Raw genomic sequence first — 20,800 nt, 5'->3', positions numbered from 1 at the left:
GAAAATTTCAAACATACACAAATTAAAGAGAATGCTACAAACAAACTGTACTCACTGCCTGGCTTCTGGCTTCAACAACCACGAACATTCTGTCATTCCTGTTTTATGTATGGCACTAACACCAATACCCTTCTTCTTCTTCTTCTTTTTTTTTTCTTTCTGGAGTATTTTGAAGCAAATCCCAAGTACCATATCATTCACTCATAAATATTGTGTGACTCTTGGGGTGCCTGGGTGGCTCAGTTGGTTGAGCGTCCAACTTCAGCTCAGGTCATGATCTCACGGTTTGTGAGTTCGAGCCCCACGTCCGGCTCTGTGCTGACAGCTCAGGGCCTGGAGCCTGCTTCGGATTCTGTTTCCTTCTCTCTCTGCCCCTCCCCACTTGTGCTCTGTCTCTCTGTCTCTCAAACATAAATAAATGTAAAACAAATGAAAAAAAAAATACTGTGTGACTCTAACCTATAGAGAACTTTTTAAAAAACAAATCCATGGAAACATTACCAACCCCCGGAGAAAAAAGGCAATAACATTAATATCAGCTAACAGCCAGTTGTGGCAGATTGTATTTTCCAAACACAATGCAGCAACGGCTCCCATCTTCTGCAGGATGAACTTGCCAGGCCCCCATCCCGAGCGGGAGTCTAAATCTCCTCCTCTTGACTCCGGGCCCGGCTTTAGTCACTCACTGGAGCGATGGACTATGACAGTGGAAATGCTGCCCGGCTCCGAAGGCCAGGTCAGAAAGGTCTCCTAATCCCACCTGGTCCTCTTGCAGTATTTAATCTAGAAACTCCCTCTCAAGATGGCCCCTCTCAGAATTCAGCCGCATGATGGGCCGTCTGTACGTGTCCGCTCATCTCCAGCTGAGCTCAGCCTTTCAAGGCTTCCCAGTCAAAGCTCCAGACATGGTGGAGGAGAGAAGACGTCTCTTTTGTGCCCTGTCCAAATTTCTGATCCACGGAACCTACGAACATAACGTGGTGGTTGTTTTATACCGTTAAGTGATAAGGTCATTTGTTTCATATAAGTAAAAATCAGAAACCCTAGTTCATGTTCAAATTCCCCCCCAACCCCCCAGTATTTCAGAATGTGCTTTATGTTTCACCTATTCAAATTAGGATCCAAACAAGGGTCACACATTCCTTTTGGCTGATATTTCTATTAAATACTGTTTAATTCACATTAATTTTCTTTTCCTTTTTCATTTTTATGTAATTTATTTGTGAAGAAACTGTGTCTTTCATCTTATAAAATAACTTATAGTCTGCTTTGGTTGATGTATCAACATTGATTGCTATGTTCCTCTCTGACTTATATTTCCTATAAAGTGATGGTTAGATCCAGCAGCACTGGTAAACTATTTTTGTAAGGGGCCTGATAATATTCTAGGCTTTGTGGACTGTTCAGTGCCATCCTGGCATAAAAGATGATATGTAAGTGAATGAGCGTGTCTGTGTTGAAAAAAACCTTTATTTTCAAAACAAGCAGCAGCCAGATTTGGCCCATGGGTCATAGTTTGCTGGCCCTGATCTAGAAGAAACATAAGGTTATCAAATACAAAAATGCGTGCACAATCCAGAATCACCAAATATTTGAGGAAAACCAAAATTATGAAAGAAAACCAAACTAAACAAATCTAAAAACCAACACCTGAAGAAACAGTATAAATAAAATAAGCAGAAGAAAATTTTGAAAGAAGTACTGTACATGGAATATTATAAAGAACTAAGAAATGATAATATGTTCCCTAAGCAAGAAAAGGCTATTGTGATGATAAGTATTTAGAGATTGTAAAAATGAATAATACATTATCGAAATATAAATCTCAGTAGATGTGCTGAATAACAGAAAAGACCCAGCAGGATGTAACCCTTAGCTAGCAGAGTGGGCCGAGAAATTGTTCCAGAACACTGTACTGAAGAAAAGAGAGGGGCGCCTGGGTGGCTCAGTCAGTTGAGGTCCGACTTCAGCTCAGGTCATGATCTTGCAGCTCGTGAGTTCGAGCCCCGCATCGGGCTCTGGGCTGACAGCTCAGAGCCTGGAGCCTGTTTCAGATTCTGTGTCTCCCTCTCTCTCTGTCCCAACCCACTTGCATTCTGTCTCTGTCTCTCTCAAAAATAAATAAACATTTTAAAAAATTAAAAAAAAAAAAAGAAAAGAGAAATCGAAATAGTAAAATAAGATTCAGGAGATTTTAGAAGTTACACCCAGAAATTCCATCATCCACCTAATAGAAGTTACAGACAAAGAGAACAGAGGCGGAGCTGAAGAGATAAGCAAAGGAATAATAATAGAAAACGTTTCCTTGAGCTAAAAAAACAACAAAAACAAATGTGATTCTTTAAATAGAAATGGCCCACCGGGTGACAACCAGGATAATTATGGGGGGAAAACCTCGAACACAGACACATGATGGTAAAGTTTCAGAACGCCTGGTATAAAGATTTTGCTGTCCCCTCCACACATGTGCAGTCTCACTCAGTGACTCTGGGTTGGAGCGTGAAAATCTGAATTTTGTTTCTTCAAGTGGTTCCAAACACACTGCTCCAGGTCAACCTAATTGGCAGACAAAATTGCCAACTGCTGCTTTCTAGAGCAATCATCTGGAACCCAGAACCAAACCACCCTTTTCTAGCCTGAGGCTGACTGTATAGTCTTCCAGACCCCTCCCAGGCTAACAGTCCTATTGTCCTTCCTCGTGCCAGATTCCCCGCCTTAATATGCCATTGTTAACCCCCTCCCTTCCACCACCACAGAGCAGGACCCACCTTCCACCTGGTGCCCAGGGACCAGTGTTGTTTATTCACAACTCCTCCAATGCACCCTCGCATCTCCAACATTTCCGGAGTGCCCTGGTCCCTGATTCCTATCCGTTTCTTATTTTCAAGATACTGGTTCTGCTGGGGTTCATTTATTCGCTTAGCACACATCAGGAGATTCATGCATGCCGAGCACTGTGTCAGATCCTGGGGAAACAGCTCAAAAGACCTGAAGCCTGCCCCCTCCCAGTGCCTTCCCCCCTGGCACAAGCACTTCTAGTGGAGGCAGATGTAGGAGGAAAGAAGTGGTCTACCCATGTGTCAAGTGATATCATACAATGTTTCTCCAAAGGCGGTCCAAGGGCCACCGGAACCTGGCTTGGCCAAAGTTCTTAGGAAATTTCAGATTCTCAGGTCCAGTCCTCTGGATAATAATCCTGTGAGGAGGTGGCCCAGGAAACTGTATTTTAAACTAGTAATTCATATGACCATAAAAATGTGATAACCACTGGCCTTAAAGAGTTCTGACCATCTCTGATTTGGTTTGGAAGGAAGTTGGGGAGGGTGAGAAAGGGTGGGTGGGAGAGAAGCCGGGTTGGTTGTTCAGAGGAGTCACACCCTACAATGTCTGGCCATGCTCGGAGGCTGGGCTTTATAGGACAAGCCATAGGGAGCCAGTGAAAGTTTTAAGGGAGGGTGGGGGTAGGCAGCATAATATAATTTTTAAAAATGACTGTTAACATTACAGCGGGATGAAGACTAGAGGCGAGTTGGGGGCAGTGAGGGGGTGAGCCTGGGGGCAGAGAGACTAGCACCAGTGAAACAGGATGGGGACCAGAGCCGGCTCACTGGGAAGGCAGACGGAGAAGGGGGAGCTGGAGGTCCATTTGCAAGTTACACCAGCCGTGCTGGGCGACCAAGACCAAGGCTGCACTTGCAGCTCCGGTCCCCTGGGCTTGTCCCCGCCCCAGTTCTCAGACCCAGTCACTTCCTGCCTGCCCTGACCTGTCACGTTCACAAGGCCACACTGGGTCTTGTCCTAAAATACGCCAATTATTGGAGGGAAAACACACATAAAGCATACTCCTTTTGTGGCTTTATTTTCATTGCCCTAATTGTTAGAGAGCTTATCTAATTAGCCTTGATAAATTAATTGCCCTTCATATTTTGTTATTACAAAAATCTACACACCCGTGTGCTGCTTTCCTGGGAATTCTTGGTTTTACAGCCCTCTTGAAGGTTCATGCCTAAACTACCCTTCACGTTCCCAACATCCTCGGGGCAGCAGCTCCACGAAAATGCAAGGGCAGAAGTGACCAGCTGGTCCTTCTCGGACGCACCTAAACTTTTATACGTGGGGCGGAATGTCACGCGCCCGCTTGCACGCTCCGCTCCAGACGGCAATGACAAAACCGCACGTTTACAAGTGAGTGCCGAGGGGGTCACACAAAGGGTTACTCAATTCATTTCCGCGTGGCTGAGAGTTTTGAGGTAAGCCCTCTCGAGCTTCCATGGGTCACCTGGGACTTCAAAAGTAAATGATTTAGAGCCGTAGAGTGAAATAATGGTTATTGCTGATTAATCCTGATGCACCCTTGTGATACAGCAATCAAGCAGGTATTATACAACTATATGCTTGATAAAATAAGTTCTGTATATGTAGGAGGGAGGTAAAACGATGTTAACAATGGAAATAACTCATATATTAGCAAAACACATTATGTGTGATAATGTGTTATGTGTAAAATTTTATGTGATAACAAAAAGATTTAAATAACTGCTTACAATTGCCAAAGCACTTTCTCATTTATTACCTCACTTAATCCTCACAAAAATCCCTTGAGGTAAACTGTCTTACTAGTTCCATTTTATGAATGAGAACACTGAGGACCAGAAAGATCAAGTGACTGGCCCAAGGACACACAGCCAATGAGACAACATTTCTATGTATCCACTGGCATGCTTTTGGCTGCAAGTAACAGAAAACACAAGCCAAAATGAACTCAACACTAAAGGAACTGTAGAAATTCCTGTAACAGAAAAAGTCTTGTGGGGCAGTGGGCTTCCGGCACAGTTTGATTAGAAATCCTGCTCTGTTTTATTCTGATTCTCTTGGATTCACCCTTTTTTTGTGTGTCAGCTTTGTCCTCAGGCTCTTTTTCCATTTAGTAGCAAATGCTGAAGCCGGTTCAGGTCCTGCCACACTAAGGAGAAAGGACTTCTTTATCCAATCACATCAGGGGCCAAGGGAATGCCACATGCTGATTGGCTTAGGACGGGATACATATCCATGTGTGAGCCAATGACCACGTCGATCGAGGCCACTGCCCAGGGCTGGGGATTGGATCAGTCTCCTCCCAACCCCACGGTTGCTATGCCGCGAGGGAGGGGTGGAATGGGTGCTGCAGAGTCGACCACAATACCCACCACACGTCGGAACTTGAATTCATGACTTAGAACTCTGAATCCTTTGGGTTTGTTCAGTTTTTGGTTTGGTTTTGTTTTTGTTTTCCCCTGGATCTTACGTACTGTTATCCTTTACTCCCAGCGCCGACAACTCTAACTAAAGCTGCTATTTGTGTGTGTGTGTGTGTGTATAAATGTGCCTAAAAAAGTCCTTAGGTGACCAGAAGCCCTTTCCAATTGGCGCACCGTGATTGGACACGCCTCTTGACCTTCTCCGACTCAAATTCTTCCACATTCTTTGCCCCGTTCACTTGTGTTTCAAACACATTTTTGTTTCTTTGTGTCAGAGCCCAGCTAGGAAGACAGGAACCACTCTGAATATTTAAAACAGAGGAAATTTAATGCGAGGAGATGAAAGAAATGGAGAAGCCAAACAAGGGATTGTGAGGCAATCCAGAGACCAGCCACAGCAGGAACTTGCCGCCGCTCCTGGGCTGGAGAGACAAAGGGAGGAGGTGGTGCCACCCAAGCCCAGGGCCCGGGATTGCCCAGAGGAAGCTGGGACTATGACAGGCTTCCGGCCGGCCGGGAGCTGGAGCCAAGGGAGAGAGGCAGCAGCTGCCAGAGACGCCACCTCAGTACAGCGGGAGAGGGAGAAACACCCCGACTTCCCCTTCCTCCTGCTCTCCACGCGCCCACCAGACCCTCCTGTGGGCCAAACCCGGTTAGGAGCCGGCTGACAAGGGGCCTGAGAACGTGAGCCTGGAGCGTCAGGCGCCCTGAATCCAAGCCAGGGGAGAAAGGGCGAGGAAAGGATCTCAGGTCCAAGATACTCAGAACCAGCACGTTTGCATGACAATGCCCTCTGCCTTCACTGTGGGAAAATTGTAGAAAATACAGATACACAAAGAGAAAAAGGTAAAAAATCAATATTTTATTAGGTTGGGTTTTTTTTTCAGTGTTATTGGTATAGAATAGACATACAGCACTGTATAAGGTCAAGGTGTATGGCGTAATGATTTGATTGACATGAAATGATAGCCACAATAAGTTTAGTTCATGTTGATCGTCTCCTACAGATAGAAAAGAAAAAAAGAAAAAAAAATGTTTGGTTTTTTTTTTTCCTTGAGATGACAACTATTAGGACTTTATTAACAACTTTCCTACATACTATAGAGCAATGTTAACTCTAGTCATTATTTAGTACATCACATCCCTAGGACTTATTTATCTTATAACTGGAAGTTTGTACCTTTTGACTACCTTCCTCCAATTTCCCTACCCAGCATCCCTGGCTTCTAGTAACCACAAGTCTGGTCTCTTTTTCTATGAATTTCTGTTTTTTCTTTCTCTTTTTTCTCCCTCCCTCCCTCCCTTTCTGCCTTCCTCCTTCCCTCCCTTCCTTCCTTTGTGATTCAACATATAAGGGACATCAGACAGTATTTGTCTTTCTCTGTCTGACTTATGTCACTTAGCATCATGCCCTCCAGGTCCATTTGCCGTTGCAAATGGCAGGATTTCCTTCTTTCTCATGGCTGAATAATATTCCATTGCATATATACTCCATATTTTCTCATCCAATTCATCCATTGATGGACACTCAGATTATTTCCATGTCTTTGTAATTGTAAATAATGTGGCCACAAATATGGTTCCAAAGTTCTAGAGAAGCAGAGAACACCATCTATTAATACTTAGTATATTAATAATGTTGTTCACCATTTTTCTTTCAATGAGCTTTGCATTTTGCACTTACTCCCAGGATCTTTGTTTGTTTGCTGAAATGCAAAGTGTAGATATGATTTGAAGGATTATTTTGTTATTTTTGTTTTTATTGCGGGGGGTTCTTTTTGGTGAATGTGAATTTGTGCAAGTAAGTATATATGTGGGTATGCAATGAAGAATAAATTAGAAAATATTTCTTTTTTTTTTTTGGAAAGAGGGAGAGAGAGGGCAGAAGTGAGTAGAAGGCAGAGAGACAGAGAGACAGAGAGAGAGAGAGAGAGAGAGAGAAGCGGGGCTTGTGTTGACCCTGAGTAGGGCTGGAGCTCACCCAGTGTGAGACTTGAACTCACGAACTATGAGATCATGACCTGACCTGAAGTCAGATGCTTAACCAACTGAGCCACCCAGGCGCCCTAGAAAATATTTCTATTAAAAAAGAAAATATTTCTATTGATTGTCTTCCTTCCTGAGTAGAAACAAATATTTATATTTTTTATGTTTTTGCCTAACAATGCAGAGAAAAGTAAGTGCCCTGTGTTTTGAATATGAAGACATTCAAGACTTGGTTTTAATTGCAGTGTTAAATTTGTATCTGAAAAAAAAACACTTTAAAAAATTTGGCTGCAATGAACATGGCGGTGCAGATACTTCTTTGACATAGAATTTGAGAGGCAAGTGTTAGAGGGCAAAGTTAAATCAACCAATCTCAGAACTGCTGAATGCTGCCTACTTCTCATTATTCATTGTGTTCTGGTCCTTTCCCTGCCAGAAGGCTGAGCATTCAAGTAGTTTGACATTTTGTTACATATACTCTGAAAAATTTATCTTCTCCGCTCTATCAAGTCAAATGTCAAAAATAGATTTGACAACTGTGTTCAGAAGCTTTATTTCTTCCAAGAAATGATTTTGCTTCTTTTCTCAGATAACATGAACTATGATTTATCAGGTCTCCTCTTTGCCCAGGCTACCAGGAAACTCAGTGTTACCTCTCCTATTAAGACCAGCAAATGCTAGCCCTTATGATGGGCACATGCCTCCTCTCTCTTCCCCACATTCCAAATTATATTGTTTCATCTCAGCTCCGTGGGGTACGTGTTTGAGTGAAGAAGACGGAAATAAATTTAGGCACATAAGGAAGAAGCCCTTGACTTATTTCCCCAGAGGGTTGCTGGGGCATCACTTGGCCTGTCCAACTTTGTCCACTTGAAGCCAGCTGGCCAGCACTGGGGAATCATCTGCCACAGTGGAACAGATTCTGTCTACCGCCCTCCCCGATGGCAGATGGCCACTCTGTACGAATCCACGTCATACATCATTGCTGAGTGAGACACCACCATCCACTGGACGAATCACCAGCGTCCTTGCTCCAACTCAGTCGGCTAGGAATTATATGTGTGTGCTCAAATAGACTCCGGTTCAATAAGTTTTCAGCTGTGGGATGCCCTACTGAGCATCTTGACAATGGAAAGGGGTGGAGCAAGAGGCTTCCAGAGGGATTACGGTTAGATTTTTAATTAGATTGGGCATTTTAATTAGGTCGGGCAAAGCTTTTGCAAAGAGGTGAAAGCATTGTCCCTTCAAGCGAGTACCTCTCTGGCCTGTTTTGCTTCCTTGATTCACAAAAGTCCCTTTTGAAATGTTTCTCTTGTACTTTGTTTATCTGAGGCTGACAGTCTGGCATTAGGCCCAGTTTAATATAATTTTTACTGTTGCTATCACATCCCCAATTCTATCAAGACGGTTATTACCGTGTTGTCTAAGACACCTTGCCGTGGCAATGAACAGACCAGGTGCACACCCACACTCACCCCACCCCACCTGTTTCTACTTCAAATTTCAGAAATGAACTTGATGCTCGCTCCCATCCCATTGAGACAACAAGAGCTTGTGACTCTATAGCACAGCAAAGTAGGTATTTAGCAATTATCTAGATAATTTGATTGGGATGGGCAAACGATTCATGTAATTTAGGTTCTAGAGTATATCTGTGGGTCTAAAAAACATGGACAATCCTCCAATTGCTTACAATTGCTTCAGAGTTCTATAAACACATAGGCTGCTTTTACAGCAAATTTGCTTCCCTAATTACGTTTTACATAATCTAATGCGTTCATATTAATTTGTATTCTCTAAGCATTTACCAGCCCAGAGGTATGTTGCCTGGTAGGCTGGAGAGGAAAACTGACCACAGATGATCATCAGGGTAGAGCTGAAAGTTGGCAATAGTAGTAAAGATCCAGTACTGACAAAAGTAAGGAACCACTACAGCATTTGGTTTGGAAAATGATGTGTGTGTGTGCGTGTGTGTGTGTGTGTGTGTGTGTGTGTGTAAGTTCCATTCTTGGTTTCAGTGCAGAGTTGGGTCAGACCCTTAACATGGCTTTAGAACATGGGCATTGATGGTGAATGACTGTAATAATAACCCACTTCAGGGGCATGGACGTTGGCCAGTAGACATACACCTCTGGCTTTGAGTCAAGACTCAAGGTGGAGCCTGGGCCTGGACTTGTCCAGGAGGCCTATGCCTTCAGCAGATAGAGTCTTACTGCAGAATTATATCACACTAACAATGAAACTTACTGGAAAAACAAATAAAATGCTTTAAATGTTTAAATGCACTTCCAAGTATTCATCCTCCAAATATTTAGACTCTGAGCCGACTGGGCCAAGAGCCCAAGCTTCCTGTGCACACTGGATGGTTCCAACAATCTCCCCAAGATCAGCAAATATATAACAACTTAAAATATCATCCTTTTGGAGCCAAAAAAATTATTCCCCAGGTACTGCTCCAGGAAATCAGCTAGATCTCTGTCCAAAGTCCTCTGTAGTGTCTACGGGAGTTGATTAATTTTTAATAAATTTTTACCAAGGCCTCCCTAAGACGATGGTTTGTGTCCACTGTGAGCTGCTACACAAACAAGAGTGGGATGGAGATTTAGGAGGAGAAGTGGGTAGGAGGAAGGGAAAGGAAGAGGAAGAGGGAGGCAGAAAGAGCACCAAGCAGTTTGTTGAGGAAACTGGTCGCCATAGAAGGCTTTGATGCCTGAATCAAGTCTTGAAGAGGAAGTTGGAGAAAACCAGGAATTTTGTTTTTGTTGTTTAAGGGAGGGGGAGAGGAGGGCAAGGGCAGCAGAGATTGATTTCCTTTTGCATTTAAATTTCCCTAAATTCAGTAGTCATAAAATTCATTTTCCTTTTCTCAGGGACATTCATACAAAAATTCCCTCTTTTGAAGCCTCCACAGCAAAAAAAAAAAAAAAAAAAAAAAATTATCTGATTCTAGACGCTAGTCATCTCTTCTTTAACTAAGATGTTCCACCAAATTAAATAAATACCCTTAATATAGATCTTGATTCTAGAATATTTTATTAGTGCTTAGTTCAGTCTTCCCTGTAGACTAGGTAGAACAGTGAAGGCAAATTTTACATGCATTTAACTTTTGTAAGTTTGATTATATGAGAGAGAGAGAGAGAGAGAGAGAGAGAGAGACAGGGATGGGGGGAGGTGTTAGCTGAGAAACAGTATACCAGTTTCTGGCACGGCTCCTCCCTAAGAGAGTTTCAAGGGCAGTTTTGATTATCTGTGGCCTTCATCTTGTGGCTGGCTTCAGAACCTGACCTTCTGATCAAACACATCGATGATGAATGATTATCCCTTGGTAAATGGAAAAATTAAAAAAGAAGTGCGGTCATTTCTCTGATATTTCTCAATCTGTACCGTAACTAGAAACTTGGCTTTCTAAATTTCTGTGCCCGACTACAAAGCCCACCACAATGTCTTTTGCCTTTTTCTTAATTTGGGGTACAAAACTGAGGTCCACAAATGAAAAAGCCATTCCTTCCTTCCTTCCTTGCTTCCTTCCTTCCCTCCTTTTCTTTCCCTTCTTCCCTCCTTCCTTCTTTCCAGTATTTGTGGAGTATCAACAATGTACCAAGTTCAGGATTCAATCAAAAAGGGAGTCAAAAGACCTAGTCTTGACTTGGCCATGTTTTACTTGCACTATGACATTGGGGAAACTACTGATCCTTCTGGGTCTCAATCCACCAAAAAAAAAAAAAAAAAAAAAAGTGAAAAAAAAAATGGCTCATAAGTTCTAAATTTTCTCCCAGTGATAAAATTCTGTGAAATCAACTTGGAAATGTTTCCTTAAAACTTAAAAGAAATAGTACAAACTTTCCTCACGGCAACCTTATCTATTCCTGACAAGCACTCTGTCCCCGCAGCTCCTGTCCCTCAGCTTTGTCCTTCCAGGCTGCAGCCGGTTTTGACTACCTCCTTCTCCCTCCGGATTCACCATCACTCCCCCCACCTCCCCACCCCCTTCGAGGGCTTCCAAGGTTTCAACAAAATGAAGAGATGTCTTCCAAGGTTTAGTTTCCTGTCGTAGATGCTCTTCTTCAGGCCCCAGGAGGGCGATTCAGGCTTCAGTTTTTTGATGTAAAGTGAGAATAACTACGTTATGGACAAGAGATATGGAAATCAATCTGCTACAAGATTAATCATACTTTCAGATTGTGCAAATGCTTCATTTTCAATGACTGCATCATTTGTAATGTGGCTTTTGTGTTCTATCATCGGGCATGTGAACCTGTTCACACTTAGTTGGTGGATTTGGCATAATAGTGTTTCAAGCACCAGTGGTCTTTATTTAATCTAACCTAAAAGATAATAATAAAACACTTGGTTACTCTAAAAGGGAAAATATATTTTTTTTAATTTTTGTATTTTTTTAAAAAAAATTTTTTTAACATTTATTTATTTTTGAGACAGAGAGAGACAGAACATGAACGGGGGAGGGGCAGAGAGAGAGAGGGAGACACAGAATCTGAAACAGGCTCTAGGCTCTGAGCTGTCAGCACAGAGCCCGATGCGGGGCTCGAACTCATGCACCGCAAGATCATGACCTGAGCGAAGTCGGATGCTTAACCGACTGAGCCACCCAGGTGCCCCAATTTTTGTATTTTTGAGTAATCTCTACACCCAACATGGGGCTCGAACTCACAACCCCAAGATCCAGAGCGGCACACTCTTCAGACTAAGCCAAGCAGGTGCCTCTAAAAGGGAAAAATATTCTTGTAAAATGCTTGAATGTCTGTGATATCGTATCAGGGAATGTTGACCAAATACTACTTTAGGTAAAAACCTGCTTCTTAGTTCTATTCAACCAATAATTACATATTTGTGAAGAAGCCCTATTCTGCCAATAGGTGAACTCAATTCACTCCCTGAGCATTAAGGAGAATATAAAAAATGTGGAATTTCCTGAGATTCGGGGAGATGTGGTGGAAAGCCAGAACACTTGAATTTGAATCCCACTTCTGTAACTTACGAAATATGTGCTCCCAGGAAAGGTACTGTGTCATTTTGAGCTTTCTCTTCCCCACCAGGACATTAACGACGCCTGCTTTATCTTCCTCATAAAATGTTTGTGAGGATAAACTGATGGAATAGAAGAAGAATGGATTACAGTCACAGAAGGCTTCCATTGCCAACACTTCACACGTGCCCTCACTGAATCTTCACAAAAACGCCATTTTATACGAAACCACATCACTGCAAGGTTAAGAGGCTTCTAATAAAAGGTGGAGCTGGCATTCAAGCCAAAGCGGAATCCGTGCCTTTACCTCCGTATGAAAATCAATTACACAAAGGTAGCTACTAACATTTTTTGAAGCATAAGGGGAGGAAAAGACTTTTCTTTTGCCCTCCCCGACTCGAAATGGAAAAGGGGCGGGAGGAGAAACGCCTGCGATATTTTGAGTGCGCATTACATGATTAAGATGACTCTATGAGGCTAATAGCATGAAAATGTTTCACACTTTGTCGCTTTCTTACAAGGTTATAACGCTTTTGATTTACCAGGCTTAAAAATACCACGCGTTTACGCAACAATCCCACATTTCCCTCTTGAATTTGCATTCCAACAAATGAAAATAATTTTTTAATATCATGGCATTACAAATTGCTGGACTCAAGGGAATCCAACATCTTTTGCTTTCTGCCTGCTTCATAGAAGCAGGCAAAAACTTGAAAACCAGAGACACCAGCAACCTTCCAGCAAACAAAGGCAGTCATTATGTTTTCTGCACTTAGGAGCTTTTCCTCTGCCAGGCAGATACAGAGAGTACTCATCTCCTTCCAACTCCCAAATCTCTTGACTTCCTCCTTCTCCTTCTCTCTGTCTAGGGCCTTTTGAGTGAGAGGGCCAATAAGCCCCTTGTTTCAAATCTCTGCAGGAACAAGTGGATGCTACTCTCAGTGTCCACTAAACCATAAGTCCTTTGAGGATACGGGAAGACATCCACCAATCTCAAGATCGAAATGCAACAAGGGGAAGTCCTCAAGCAAAGGAGGGAGCTGCGGACCACTGCCTTCTCTTACAAAGATGGTAGAATCTCTGGGGATAGTAAGCAGTTTACTCCTGCATAGTGTATATACGTAGCAAGGGCTCGAGAATAATATTCTTTATTTAGTTTCACATTTTAAAATGTTCTTTGAGTACAAAAAACAACACTCTTAGGAACTGTGTACTTGGATACATATTCTGTCTCTCAGCCTGGCAGTGATAGGATTCGAATCCATGCGCAGCAGACTCCAACACTCCTGCCTTTTTCTTTCTTTCTTTCTTTCTTTCTTTCTTTCTTTCTTTCTTTCTTTCTTTCTTTCTTTCTTCATAACCTCTATACCCAATGTGGGGCTTGAATACACAACCCCAAGATCAAGAGTTGCATGCTCTATGGACCGAGCCAGCCAGGCACCCCCAACTCCTGCCCTTTTCTTAACAATAGAATGCCCTGAATGGATTCCCAAGATCACAGAGTAGCCATTTATGATCATATTTTCTTAGTTATTTCATTCCACATTCTAAAACAGGTGTAATTGTACATTTTCAGTAAAACAACAACAAAAGATCTAAAGAGAATGGGAGGGAAATTTTTTTTTCTGAATGTTTTAGGTTTTAATCCCAAAAAGCAACACATGTACTCTAAGCATCCCTCTCCCTCTTTGATTTTACGATTCCTGTAATGTTTCCCTGGTCACAACTGCCAGGAAGGGGGTAACTGGGTAAACCCAGAGAGGGTTACCAACAGATGGCCAAATCAACAAAAAAAGATCAATTTGAAAATAAAATGATTTCAGATGTGTTGACTACTGGAAAATCAGGGTGGTTATGTTAGCACATGTCCCAAATAGTGTTCTCCAGCCTGCAAGTTGCTTGCATTGTCCAACAAAGTAGGAATGCCCAAGGGAATAGAACCTTGTCACCTCCCTTGCCTCCTCCCTACTCCCACTGACAATCCAGCAGAATTCAGCCCCAAAGGTAGGAGTTTGGTGTTGATGAGTCTGGACTGGCCCTGGGGCATCCCAACAACCCTAGCATGTCTATTGTCACTCCTCTGGCAAGGCTGTTTTCACAAAGAAAACATTCTTAATCATTCAGTAGGAACTGGGCTATCAAAACCAATTACCCACCAGTTAGACAAATGAATTCTGCTAGACAAGCATTCCCTTCCAAGCATGAGGATGGCTTGACTGTGATACAGGGTAAAGTGTCCATTGTCATAGTCTTCCCTCAACAGGTAGTGGGGCAGGGTGCTTGATCCCCAAGAAAGTCCATCCAGAAAAGGAGAAGGACAGTTTCAGGACATTTCATGCTGCCCAACAAGTCCAACTTAAGTTGAGAGTGGTTAATATTCACGAAAGCAGCACGGGAAGTCACTGTCAGCTCAGACGGCCTAAAACACACAAGTCAGTTAAGCAGTCCAATGAAGGTGACACGAGGCATGAGTGATGCCCCAAGATGGTGACACACCCAGCATGGCTGGATATGAAGCAAGCCTCCTGACAGTTGAATGTGTTGTGAAATACTTGTAAATTCCTTGGATAAGCATCTCCCATTCCTGTGATAAATAGAGACAAGTCAGGGAAAACTACTAGACCACTAAGCCAAAATACAAATTGATGGAGAATGGTGGCATCCACAGCAATGAATAGCCTTGGAGGTTCTTTGATCTGTGCAGTACTATATTTGGCTCAAGGCCCCATTAAAACCAAGCAGTTTATGTTTGGACCAATAAATAGAGCTAATAAAAGTCATCCTTGGACTGGGACTCTTTGAATGGGTGGCACACAGGTCATTTATGGTATTTGGTGACTTTGAATGTTGATGGTACTGCTACTATGTGTATACAGGTCCCTCGGAACCCTAGATGAGAAGGGTCTGTAGCACCCAGGAGAGCAATAAGAGTATGAGCTACTCCAAGCCCCAGCATTGACATTTCATTTGACAAATATGCATTGAGCATCGAGTAGGTGCCAGAGTTGAAACAAGAAGGATACACATATGAATAAGAAGTAGACCCTGCTCATGAGACTCTGGATTAGAACAAAGGCATTTATGTACGCCCCGCAACAACATAGGTCAGACTGTGATGGCGGCCAACCAGAAGGAAGAGCAATTCGTTTTACATGGGGAGATTCTGGAAGACTTTGCAAAGGTGCTATTTAACTGAACCATAACGAAGGAGTAAAAGAACCAACAATAGAAAAGCATGGTATGCTGAGCAGACACAAGCTAAGCAAGACTTTGAAGAGCTGAGGGGCAAAGGCAGCTAGAGAGAGTGCTAGAATTCCAGCAAGGAGGGGGTATAAGGCCTGAGGCTGGAAAGGTAGGTCAGGCTGGGGGGCAAATGGTCTGGAATGACTTACTATGCATGGACTTGACCTTAGTTTTCTAGGCCAGGGGGTTGTACACATGTTATATTTTTGCATTTTACATTTGTTTTTAAATTTTTATAGTTCAACAGAACTTTTGTCAAGTGATCCCTGCATGAAACTGAATGTATATAACCAAGAGAAGTGATGATTTATTGGTACAAACTTACTTTTATAATCTCAGCTTTATTACATTTTGCTTCTTCTTAAATTAACCAATGGGAAAAATGATCATTGCCTGCACATTAGTGAAGATTTTTTTCCGAGTGCAAGTGACAGAACATCCGATCTCAACTAACTCAGGGAAGAAACAAAAAGTAGGGCATGAGAAAGATTTATTTACTTTTAAGAAAAAAATTTTTAATGTTTATTTTTGAGAGAGACAGTAACAGACCGCAAGCAGGGGAGGGTCAGAGAGAGAGAGAGAGAGAGACAGAATCCGAAGCAGGCTCCAGGGTCTGAGCCGTCAGCGCAGAGCCTGACACGAGGCTCAAACTCAAGATCATGACCTGAGTCGAAGTGGTTCTGGGATTCAGGAGAGGCTAAAGGAATAGATCAAAGCTTTTTGCCCATTGTCATGCAGTTCAGCACCCTCTCTACTGGCTGCTCAATTCTCAAGAAGGGCTTCCTCCCTGTGATGGGCCCCAGCAGCTCTGAGCTTACAGCCGTCTTTATCAGTTGCAATCTCCTTCCTATGAGAGCCCAACACAGTCTCAGAATGAAGCCTCAGTGGCCTGGCCTGGCTCACATGCCTATCCCTTCACCTGTCACTGTGGTCTGGCAATGGTGCCTACTGAGCGGCCCTGGGGGGTCCTGCGTAAGCCCAGGGTCCCCACGGACCGAGTGTGGAGGCAGGTGGTGCCTCAGAGGGAAGCAGAGGTGCTGCTACCAGAAGGAAGGAGGGATGCCCAGCAGGTAAAAACAACACAGTTGACTCTGTTGTGCAAATATAACGTGAAAACTTTAAATCAGGGATAAGGGATGTCAATTACAGGCTTATATCAGTCTTAATACTCAGTTTGCTTCTGTATTTTATTTTATTTGCACAGTATTGAGAAAATCCTGATTCACATAAGGGAGTGGTTGCAAATAGTAACCGTTTTTTAGACAGCATGCCTGGAACACCCAGGATACTCTTCAGTTAGATTTGTGCCAGAGTTGAAAGTAGACCGAAAGTTTGAGTAACAGGAAATTCTATTTCAAAGTTTAATTTCAGAAACCATGAAGAGGCTCCTTTGCTAATCTGAGTGTTCTCCAGGAAGATGCTTCTCAAATATAAATGTAATATATGATGATAAATTCAACAATATCATTTTTTTTAACTCCAATATCTGAGTAACTAAGCTTCAAAGTTTGAATACAGTAAAATACATGTTGTTTTGCTATTGGAGTCACAATTTGAAGTTTCAACCAAACTGCTGACATGTTATCAGCAAGGAAGCACAGTGATATTATAACCCCATATTGCCAAATTGGACACATTCGGCTTATTAATAAACATCAGCCATTGGCGTGCCTGGGTGGCTTAGTCGGTAGGTTGTGTGAGGGACTTCAACCCAGGTTGTGATCTCCTGGTTGGAGAACTCAAGCCCCACATCCGGCTCATTGACTTTAGCGCTCAGAGCTGCTTCTGATCCTCTGTCCTCTTCTCTCTGCCCCTCCCCTGCTTGCGCTCTCTCAAAAATCAACATTAAAAAAAAAAAAATCAGCCAGTAATGTAACTCTTATATCAGAGTCCTATTTTGCAAAGTTTCCTTTTGAAGAAAATATTGATTTCTCATCTCAATTGAAATAGTAATAATAACACCTTGCTCTGACACTGGGGATAACTATTACCAGAAAAAAAGTAAATTTGGGAGCTCACAACCTATTATACTCTAAGTAATGTTGAAAAGTTAGGTTTGGGGTGCCTGGGTGGCTCAGTCAGTTAAGTGTCTGACTCTTGATTTCTGCTCAGGTGATGGTCTCATGATTCATGGGATGGAGCCCCGTGTCAGGCTCTGTGCTAATGGTGTGCATCCTGCTTGGGATTCTCTCACTCTCTCTGTGCCTTTTTTTCTGCTTGTGCTTTCTCTCTCTCAAAATAAATAAACTTAAGAAAAAAGGAAAGGAAAGGAATTAAAAGAGAAAAGAAAAGAAAGGAAGAAAAGAAGAGAAAAGAAAAGTTTGGTTTAATGATCATGTCTTACTAAACTGACAATATAGAGAGTATTATTAACCACTGTTTTAAAAGATACGGCTACATCCTTAATAGCTAGCCTTTTTTTTTTGTTTTCAACGTTTATTTATTTATTTTTTTGGGGACAGAGAGAGACAGAGCATGAACGGGGGAGGGGCAGAGAGAGAGGGAGAAACAGAATCGGAAATAGGCTCAGATCCTCAGATCCTCAGCCCAGAGGCTGACGCGGGGCTCGAACTCACAGACCACGAGATCGTGGCCTGGCTGAAGTCGGACGCTCAACCGACTGCGCCACCCAGGCGCCCCAATAGATAGCCTTTTCTATGTAGCTTTCCAGTGTCTTCTCTAAAATGGCATTCAGCAACGTTTCCCTAGTATTTTGCCCCACTGCAGCCATGCTACATTATTTTATTTTTCTTGGTGTGGATGACATTATTTCCTTCCTAGACTGAAAAGCTCCATAAGGCTGGGACTCTGTCTCATTGCATGCTTTCTCCTCATATAGCACAGTATAATGTATACTAAGAGCTTAGTATAATGTCTGATATGAGGCAGGACTCAATGAATGCTCAGTAAATAAATACATTTAAAAAATTAATGTGGCTCATTTACAACAAAGTTAAAGCGGAATTTTTGCCTAGCCGTCGTGTCAAATAAAATTCATGACATTAAATGGTTTTGTACCCCCAAATGAATGGCAGACAAAATCAAAAACCAAAAACTTACCTCCTTTAGAGGAATGCTAACTGAACTTCCCGTGGCTCTTTTGGCCACATGCACACTCACACTTTTCTCCAGTCATTCATCCAACGATTCGCCAGCACCTCCTATGTGCTGGTATACTATCCGGTTGCTGAGGATGTTTTAAGAAGGCACTGAACACAGTTCTTGACCTTAAGGAGTGTAGTCAGGGAGAATCATAAAAACAAATCATCATAACGTCACCTGATACGTGCCATAATAGAGATATGAATATTACATGGCGTTGATCAGGCTTTTTCAGGTTGCCAGGAAGAGAGATGTGCTCTGGTGACTCGGGTTAACGTGGTTCATTGCAAGGATACCGGAGGAAGTGGGGAAGAGCAGGAAGCAGTTTTAACAGCTGCCTGGCGGAGCTGGGAATGTCGTTCAGGACACAGTATACCTCCAGCCACCTGTTTTTCTTGACATTGCTTCAGCAGTAGGCATCTGTTGCTCCCTCTCTAATGCTCTGCCAGTATAGTGACTCAGCTGCGCTCTGCCTCTGCTTTTCTCTGCTCACGCTGCCAAACCCTCTCTGCACTTCTTTTCCTCCACGCCGTTGTTCCTGTTTTGTCATGGCTCCCAGCGCCATGTGGACAGGGCTTTCTGACGGTTCTCAGGGTGTCTGCCCATTTCCACCCTACCGTTTCATTACTTCCCCCTCTCCCACACCCAATAGGTCCCAAATTCTAATTGCGTGAAAGAGGTTCTGTTCCACTGGCCGGTCATCGTCTAGGAAACTGACCACCGGGGGTGGAGCTCTTGCATCAGCCCATTTCATTGGCTACTTGGATATTCCATGAATGGTTGCCTTTGGGTCAGGCGTCAATTCTCAGTTCAATCTGCTGTAGCCAAGGAAGCGGGGCTGAGGTTTACCTCATGTGCAGACAGCACCGTCTGCAGCCGCTTGCATCACAAGAGGGTTGTAGCTGAGGTTGGCAATCTTGTCATTTGACCCTCCTCCAGTACAGTGTTCCAGTACAGCACAGTATATTGTTTGCCATATTGAGTTTATGTCAACTGTTCCGCTTTGCTGCAAATAATGTCAGTTATAATCGATTTTTGAAATAGACTTTTAAAAGTTATTTTAAATAGCTAAAAGTTAAACACAACTTGAATCCCCCGAAAGAAGAAAAATAGTTGGACAAATTATATTTATAAGAAGGAATATTATACAACCTTCTAAGAGAATCGTAAATTTGGAGGATATATCATGGCAAGAGAAAATGCTTATTGATGTAATGTTAAATAAAAATCAGCACACACAAGTTATATAGTATTATTAGTGAGATAATTATACACTCACTTACAGAGTTGAGAGAGAATAAACTGGAAAGACAAGGTGAGGGGGGCTTGGCATGGTGAGATGATATACGAGTTTTACATTTGTATGCATTTTTTGTATTTCCCAACCTTTCAAAGGCAAAAGAAAAATCCTCAATTTTGAGATACATAAAGCAGTATAAATGGCACCCTTTCTTAGTAGGCAAAGCCCCCATGTTGGTTTGACAAGAAGTACAAGATACTTTGGATCCCACTTTCAGAAAAGAAAGCGAGGTCTTCTTTCTTAGGCACAATGCCCAACAGCAGAGAAAACCAAGATGACAGTGAAGTCAAGAGTACAGCAGGGTAACAGGATGCATGTTGCCTGACCATGCATTCTGTGTTGTATTCTTGGAAGGATGTCGTGTGTTTGCTATCATACATAGCAAAACGTAGTCCTTGCTCATCCTGATCACATGTTCATGGACCACAATGGAATGGGGTTCAGGAGGTGCAGAATGGGAGACAGTCTGTGAACAACTGTACTCCAATGGGAAAAAAGTACTAACAAGATAATACGAAAGAGCGTGGAGGCCCAGAAAAGATGGCCGAGTTTGCCTGTGAGAGTGAGGGAAGAGTTTAGAAACTGAGTGGTGTTTGAGCTGAGCCTTAAGTAATAGTAATCGACTTTTCAAGGGAGCCAGGAAAAGGGCACATTTCTTCCCTTCCTAAATTCTGAACTAATTGAAAAATAATATAGAGGGATTAGGCAGATGGGAAACCAAACTATCACCTTTACTTGATATGGTTGATATTGAAGAATAAGGCTTGGGAGGCCGGGTGGCTCAGTTGTGAAGCATCTGATTTTGGCTTAGGTCATGATCTCATGGTCCGTGAATTCGAGTCCCATATCAGCTGAGCTTGAGCCCCACCTTGGGTGAGCACAGGCCCTGCTTCTCTCTCTCTCTCTTACTCCCCTTCTCTCTCTCTGCCCCTCCTGGGATTCTCCCTC

General features: G+C 42.8%; 2 long non-coding RNA genes across 3 annotated transcripts; one reads left to right on the top strand and one right to left on the bottom strand.

The window, feature by feature from the left end:
• The first annotated feature begins 5,692 nt into the window (after window positions 1-5,692).
• On the top strand, window positions 5,693-12,501 carry LOC147582045 (uncharacterized). The gene is made up of 2 exons (XR_015250518.1): window positions 5,693-6,083; window positions 12,278-12,501. It is a non-coding gene; the product is annotated as an uncharacterized LOC147582045 (long non-coding RNA).
• Window positions 6,086-20,736, bottom strand: LOC147582044 (uncharacterized). 2 transcript variants are annotated; one of them, XR_015250516.1, is made up of 4 exons: window positions 18,511-20,736; window positions 12,220-12,329; window positions 11,396-11,548; window positions 6,086-6,238 (listed from the first exon to the last, which is right to left on the bottom strand). It is a non-coding gene; the product is annotated as an uncharacterized LOC147582044 (long non-coding RNA). The 2 variants fall into 2 exon arrangements; XR_015250517.1 differs by lacking the exon at window positions 11,396-11,548.
• Between the last annotated feature and the right edge of the window lie 64 nt (window positions 20,737-20,800).

Source organism: Puma concolor, chromosome B1 (assembly GCF_028749965.1).
Source record: "Puma concolor isolate L17-30 chromosome B1, mPumCon1.1.hap2, whole genome shotgun sequence".
NCBI lineage: Eukaryota > Metazoa > Chordata > Mammalia > Carnivora > Felidae > Puma > Puma concolor.
The sequence above is the reverse complement of the archived record's forward strand: the minus strand, read 5'-3'. Positions and strand labels throughout refer to the sequence as shown.